Source organism: Podarcis muralis, chromosome 11 (assembly GCF_964188315.1).
Source record: "Podarcis muralis chromosome 11, rPodMur119.hap1.1, whole genome shotgun sequence".
NCBI lineage: Eukaryota > Metazoa > Chordata > Lepidosauria > Squamata > Lacertidae > Podarcis > Podarcis muralis.
Genome location: NC_135665.1, coordinates 65,438,346 through 65,446,278, shown reverse-complemented (window position 1 = coordinate 65,446,278; position 7,933 = coordinate 65,438,346).

Below are 7,933 nucleotides of genomic sequence, written 5' to 3'. Positions count from 1 at the left end.
TAAGAATGAACACTGACGTATAAATATTGATGTTTATAAGTTAAAATTGGTTAACTAAAATTGAATTAAATATAATAAGGTTAAAAATTGGGGACAAGAACTTGTTGAACTAACAATTTGAACTGGAATACAAGAAGGGGAGGTGTGGGGAAGTCAGGGAAATATGTTATTGAAAATAAGGACTGTAAACTTTATGTGTTTTAAACTTTTCCTTTTTTTGATTTTGTTTTTAATGTATTATGGAAAATCTTAATAAATATCTTTTTTTAAAAAAAGAGTCATCTAGTCCAGCCCTTTGCAACTTAAGAATGGAAAGCAGTTTTGTCCCATGACCTGCCATTGACCAATACAGAACTACGGTAATTTTAGGTGTGAGCAAAATGGGTGGGGCAGGGAGAAAGCACTTAGTAATTAGGAAAAAATATTTTTGAGATGTTGGGGAATAGAGAAGAGTTGCAGCGTTTTTTTCACCCTGGATTATATATTAGCCTCATCCCCCCCGCCCCAGAAGCAGCTTTTTCTAATGTCTTTTGGCACTGCAACTTTCCCCTTCTCTGAAACACACACAGAAAAAGAAAAGAAAAGTTTGATTATAGATTCCATTCTCATGGTATGCAATGATTTAACCAGAGCTTGGAAGACCACATGGACGCTTCAGCTGAGATTCCAGCATTGGGGTCCCTTCCAACTCTACAGTTCCAAGATTCTGAAATAATTTTAAATCTTTGTTCCTGGTTTGGAGGATAGTTGAGAGTTCTCACTTATCAAAACCATCCCTTGTCATTGGGTTTTCCTGAGATTCAGCTGATGGGCAGCTTTGTAGAAAGTTAAACAGAACATGTACATACTTTTGTTCCTGGGTGAGGTTGGGCTTCCCTAATTTATTTAATTCTTACCTGGACTCAGGGCTTTCCCCCCCAGCCAGAACTCACTGGGACTCAGTTCTGACAACTCTCAGGTAGGCACCATTGCCATTATAAGAAAACAAGATGGTGTTCATGGTGAGTTCTGGCACCTCTTTTTTATTTTTCTGGAAAAATAGCATTGCTTGGAGTCATTTTCCTTTTGGATTTTCCTGGCTCCTGCATCCCGGACACCGGACTGATCTCTAGCAGCATACACTTAAGACCACCAGAACCCAAATTTCTGGAATTTCATGTAGTTGGGGGCAGCTGGGATAATGTAGGAAGCTTTAACTAGAGGCCTGGAAGAATGTAGGTGGTTCCGTGTAGAATTCAGAGAAGGTTAAGTTGCACTTCACATCAATTTTGCTTTATTGCTCTTCTGCGCAGAGTTAAAAAGTTTAAGCTGCACAATCAATATAATCGTTCCTTGCATAGACTCTTCCTTGCATATTTCTCTCCCCCCAACATTCATTTATGCATAATGTGATTTTTCGTTGATGCTCATATCATTCATAAACTGATGCAGTAACTAATGCAGTTACTGGCCTTCTGCTGATGTCTTTAAAATGTATATTTGTGTAAGCTTCTCTGGTCTCGCATCCACAGCAGCCTCTCATTCATGGAAACAGATTAAGAACCTTATTTTCAGAAAGGAAAGGGTTAAACCTTCCCTTAAATAATAAAAAAGGAGAAATCTCAGGGTTTTCTTTCCTTTTTGCAGCTCAGAGGGACTGGAGTCCTGGCTTATGCTGCCCTCTGCTGGTCGTTTCTTGCATGATCCACAGTGGGCACCATTTTTTAAATTTTATTTTTGCAGCGACCTGTTGGTTCAGAAAAAGATTTACAGACTGTGCAATCCTAGTCATGTCTAGTCAGAAGCAAGTCCTACTGAATTCAGTGGGGCTAAATCCCAGGTAATCGAGATTAGGATTGCAGCCTTATTTCTCCCCCACCTCCAAAATAATGTACAATTTTCAAAACGGGACATAGCGAGGCTTCGAGAACCGGCCCTGGATGGCGGCGGCAGCAGCAACCAACCGCCACCTCTTTAAATAGACTGCTTAAAAAAGAAAACAAGCAAACTAGACACTTTTTACTATTTTAATGATTTGTTAACTGTTTTTCTCATGAAAGCTGTTCTGGCTGCTTTGTCAGCTGAAGAATGAGGGGTAAGAATGCATTAACCGTAACAATAAACAGCACATTTTCCAAATGTAGACATTTCTTCAAGCTATAAAGAGAACAGCGGGGGCTTATTTAATTTGGCTGCGACAAGTTTAGATGGATTTGGAGCTGGCTGAACTTCTGCACCCAGTGGGTGACGGTTCTGCGTCAAGGAGGGCTCAAGAGGAGGCTCAGAGCATCTTCCCAAGGTCCTGGGCTGCTCCAAGGTCTCTGTAAATGACTTGGATGAAGGAGGAAGAAGAAGAAGGGGTGCTTATCAAAGATGCAAAGGGCATGAAGTGGGAGGGAGACCGAGATCACAGCAAAGACGACCCACAAGGTCCAGAATTATCTTGACAGACGAGAATCATAAAATCACAAAGTTGGAAGGGACCCCCAAAGGCCATCTAGTCAAACCCCATGGGCACATTGGGAGGAAACCGAGAAGATGGGAGACAGGAGAGACCCATGCAAAAATCCTGCAATTGGGGCGCAGACATAAATATCCGAGTCAAAGATACACCAGTCTAGGATGGAGAAGGGAAGAGCTGGCTTGAGAACCCCAAATGTCAGGGCTTTATTGCATACACAGGTCAGCAATAAAGGAAGCAGACCTCCATTGTCAGTGAAGTTCACTCTTTTTTCAAGGAAGCAAACACACAACTCGGCCTAGTGGTCTCAGCAACACTTCTCAGTAGGTCTTGCCCTGATGGAGCAATTGCCAGGACTGACGGTTCATGCTTTCCACCTTTCCTAAGGCTCCAGAAGATATTTGAGGAATTAAGATTGCCAGAAGAAATATCAACAACCTCAGATATGCAGATGACACAACCTTGATGGCAGAAAGTGAGGAGGAATTAAAGAACCTTTTAATGAGGGTGAAAGAGGAGAGCGCAAAATATGGTCTGAAGCTCAACATCAAAAAAACAAAGATCATGGCCACTAGTCCCATCACCTCCTGGCAAATAGAAGGGGAAGAAATGGAGGCAGTGAGAGATTTTACTTTCTTGGGCTCCATGATCACTGAAGATGGTGACAGCAGTCACGAAATTAAAAGACGCCTGCTCCTTGGGAGAAAGGCGATGGCAAATCTAGACAACATCTTAAAAAGTAGAGACATCACCTTGCCAACAAAGGTCCGTATAGTTAAAGCCATGGTTTCCCCAGTAGTGATGTATGGAAGTGAGAGCTGGACCATAAAGAAGGCTGATCGCTGAAGAATGGATGCTTTTGAATTCTGGTGCTGGAGGAGACTCTTGAGAGTCCCATGGACTGCAAGAAGATCAAACCTCTCCATTCCTAAGGAAATCAGCCCTGAGTGCTCACTGGAAGGACAGATCCTGAAGCTGAGGCTCCAAGACTTTGGCCACCTCATGAGAAGAGAAGAGAAGACTCCCTGGAAAAGACCCTGATGCTGGGAAAGATGGAGGGCACAAGGAGAAGGGGACGACAGAGGACGAGATGGTGGGACAGTGTTCTTGAAGCTACGAACATGAGTTTGGCCAAAATGCGGGAGGCAGTGGAAGACAGGAGTGCCTGGCGTGCTGTGGTCCATGGAGTCACGAAGAGCTGGACACAACTAAACAACAACAACATCCTATATCCTCTCATCCTCCTCTTCCTCAGGCTAAACATATCTAGCTCCTTCAACTGTTCCTCATCAGGCTTGGTTTCCAGACCATATTGGTCGCCCTCTTCTGCTCACGTTCCAGCTTGTCAACATCCTCCTTAAATTGTGGTGCCCAGAACTGGACACAGGACTCCAGGTGTGGCCTGACCAAAGCAGAATAAAGTAGGACTATGACTTCCCTTGATCTGGACACTTCTGTTGATGCAGCCTAGAATTGCATTAGCTTTTTTAAATTTTCGCAAAAGCTAAACCCTGGAGTTTCTGTGTTTGGCATGGTTTAATCAAATATTTATTCATTCTAAATTTTACTAGTTCTAAGAATTAGCCTTGCATCCACAAAACTCTGGCACCCCAACACCTAATACGACCTCCCCCCCAGTACAGAATTTTGCTGTACTGTGGACCACTACCAAATATGTCCACAAGAGGGTGCTAAAGACTGCAAGGAATCTCTGCCACTTTGCTGAACTCTGGGCTGTTTTCCTGCAGATTAAAATACAGGAATGTCCCATTCCTTATTTTTATTCTCTCAGCTTCTGAAGCTTTTATTGTTGTATCGGCAGCATGCAGAATTTTATCCGCATCGAGCAAGCAAAGCACCTGCCAAGGAACCCAGGAGACTGTCGGAGGAGTCTGGATAAAGCTTTAGAGATGGAGTTTTAACATGTTAACAGAGAAATCTGAGGGTCCCTTGGACAAAAAACAAGGACACCAGCCAGGAATACCAGAGCAAAACAACAGCCAGCAGGCTTGGTCTTGATTGAAGACTGTGGTGACTGGACTCCCACCTGCCTCAAGGTGGAACAAGATGGAAGCCCTGAACAAAAGAGAACCCAAACTTTTATTAGCTGCTAATCCCCATGTTTGTTGTTGTTGTTGTTTAGTCGTTTAGTCGTGTCTGACTCTTCGTGACCCCCTGGACCAGAGCACGCCAGGCACCTCGGTCCTCCACTACCTCCCACAGTTTGGTCAAACTCATGCTGGTAACCTCGAAAACACTATCCAACCATCTCGTCCTCTGTCGCCCCCTTCTCCTTGTGCCCTCCATCTTTCCCAGCATCAGTGTCTTCTCCAGGGAGTCTTCTCTTCTCATGAGGTGGCCCATGTTACACCCCCCCAAACTACATCACTATTACATCAAACTACATCACTATTACATTATATCCTGAAAGGGGAGGTCTGGTGGCAGTAATCTGAGCATCCTGGACCCTGCCCCATGGTTCTCCTTACCCTCCACCAAACACCCATCAAGTGAAACAAAAGAGATATTTACATTTCCCTGTTTCCCAGCCAAGTTAATCACACCCTTTTGTCTTCACCTGGGTTTGTTACTTCTGGAATGGCTACTTGTGAGAGCCAGTGTGGTGTAGTGGTTAAGAGCCGTAGTCTTGTAATCTGGGGAACCGGGTTCGCTTCCTTGCTCCTCCACCTGCAGTTGCTGGGTGACCTTGGGCCAGTCACACTTCCTTGAAGTCTCTCAGCCCCACTCACCTCACAGAGTGTTTGTTGTGGGGGAGGAAGGGAAAGGAGATTGTTAGCCGCTTTGAGACTCCTGAAGGGGAGTGAAAGGCGGGATATCAAATCCAAACTCTTCTTCTTCTTCTTCTTCTGTCTGGCACTCAGGTATCAGGATGCCAGGGATTATCACTCAGGTAGAGGGGCTGCTGAGTAGCTGAGCTCACATGTTTAGATGAGTTTCTGAAGTTTTCCAGTGAGGCAGTACATCGATCAGTGAATTGTTACATTTGGTATTGTGCCGCAGAGGCCCTTTGAATAGATAGGAAGAAACTGTGGTGAAGTGTTTTGTGGGGACGAATCACAAAAGTCCCAAAAGTGATTGTGCTGGTTTTGGTAGTGGGCTGCATGTGCATGAGATCTGCTGGAGGGGCAACCCCCCCCAACCTATAATTCCTGCAATAAACATACCATTTTCAACAGTAATTAAACATTTACATCTTATTCAATTTTTTTTGACTTCCATCAGTCCTGTCTGAAAATTTTCCAATCTAATTTCTTAGTCTACATTTCTTCCTTTTTTAATTATATTTAAAACTCATAACCAATATCTCCATTCTTTATCTACTTTGTAACACTTCTTATATTTCTCCTTACAAAACTTCTTGTAGTCCTACTAGCGTAATTTGTTGGTTACAATTGCTCTTCAAATAGTTCGTATACTTCTTCCAATCTTCTGTGAATCTCTGGTCCCGCAGGTTTTGAATCCCTCCTGTCATATTATCCAATTCTGCATAGTCCATTAATTTTGCCTGCCATTCTTCTTTCGTCGGAATTTCTTCTTGCTTCCATTTCTGGGCTAACAATACTCTTGCCGGGCCTGCGGGATTCGAACTCAAGCCAGGTGGACAGAAGCTCCACTCTCTGCAAACCCAGAGCCGATGGCCAGGGCTTGCAAAGCATCCCCACACCAGGTTCTGCACACCAGGTTCTGCACAGGGCTTAAGACCTCCTTCCACCCAGCCCTGACACCAGCCCTGCAAATCAGCTCACTCTCATAAACTACGGAACTCCCTGCCACAGGAGGCGGTAATGGCCGCCAGCCTAGATGGCTGAAATATACTCGGAGTCGAGAGCGGATTTCATGCTCTTTATTCAGCTCATAGTGGTGAGGAGGAATGGAAGTTCCCCCAGAATGTCTGCTTTATATACATTATTTACACAATGGGCCCCACGAGATTGGCTAATTCCGGAATTCTCCTGTAGGCCAATCAGGTTGCGGATTCACTTCCACCTGGAGCTGGATTGGGTGGCTCCTGCGGACCAATCAGACTGCTGCATTCTGGATCCTATTGTTCTAGGACCAATCACACGGTTGCATTCTGGATCCTATTGTTCTAGGGCCAATCAGACTGCTTCATTCTGAATCCTATTGTTCTAGGACCAATCACACGGTTGCATTCTGGATCCTATTGTTCTAGGACCAATCACACGGTTGCATTCTGGATCCTATTGTTCTAGGGCCAATCAGACTGCTTCATTCTGAATCCTATTGTTTTAGGACCAATCAGACTGCTGCATTCTGGGTCCTGTTGTTCTAGGACCAATCACACGGTTGCATTCTGGATCCTATTGTCCTAGGACCAATCAGACTGCTGTATTTTGGATCCTATTGTCCTAGGACCAATCAGACTGCTGCAATTTGGATCCTATTCAACTCAGTACATAACTGAAAACAACAACAAAGGGAATGAGATCAATTCTTGGAGGAGGAGGCTCTCAATGGCCACTAGCCCTGGTGACCCTACTCTGTCTCCACACCTGGAGGAAGCAAGGCTTCTGAATCCCGGTTGCCGCAGGAAGGGCGAGGTGATCTTGGGTTCGAATCCTGCTTGCACCTTGTCAGCCACTGTGAGAAGAGGATGCTGGACCAGGTGGGCCAGTAGCCTGATCCAGAAGGCTCTGCTTATGTTTATGTTGTCATTATCTGTACCTTTTAATATATCATCAATTCTATTAATGTTTAATTGCTTTTGATTATTGTTTTCCGCACCGCTATGTTTTTAGCCGTTCCTGTTTTATATGTAAGCCTTCTTGAGTCAGGGAGAAGAAGGGCTATAAATAAATATAATAATAAGTAATAACCTTGCCCCACACTTGGTAGAACATCTCAGGGTTGCGGATTCGAATCCCACATTGGGCAAAAGATTCCTGCATTGCAGGGGGTGGACTAGATGAGCTCTGTGGTCCCTTCCAGCTCTCCAATTCTTATTTGCCCTGGCATGAGACTGCAGACATTGGAGTTGGAGATCCCCCGATCTCTCTCTGCTCACAAGCAAAGATGATCTTCAAAGGTGCCCTGGAGATTCCTCTATTCCCCCAGGGACTTGGGGAGCAGAAAGCAAACCATCGGACTAAATATGGTTCCAAAAATATTACTTGGTTGTGCTTAGATTAATTTCAGAGACATAATGGGGGGGAAAACTGATTTGAATAAAGGAATACAGATTATTGGTAACTAATGAGAAGTGCTGAAGCCACAAAGAGATAGAGGGAAGTCAATTAAGGATATCAAGGATTCAAGCAAGTTTAATGGAAGAGAAAGAAAGTGATTGTAAAGGAAAGAAGGAGAAGAAGAAATATTAATGTAATTCCTTTCTGGGAGCCTTTTGTGTAGAATATTCAAATGACGGTTTGTATCCTTTGAACAATTGTGTGTATCTTTTTTGTATTCTTTGCTTTATTCTTTTTCTCTCGTTCTTCTTTTCTTTTTGTGTAT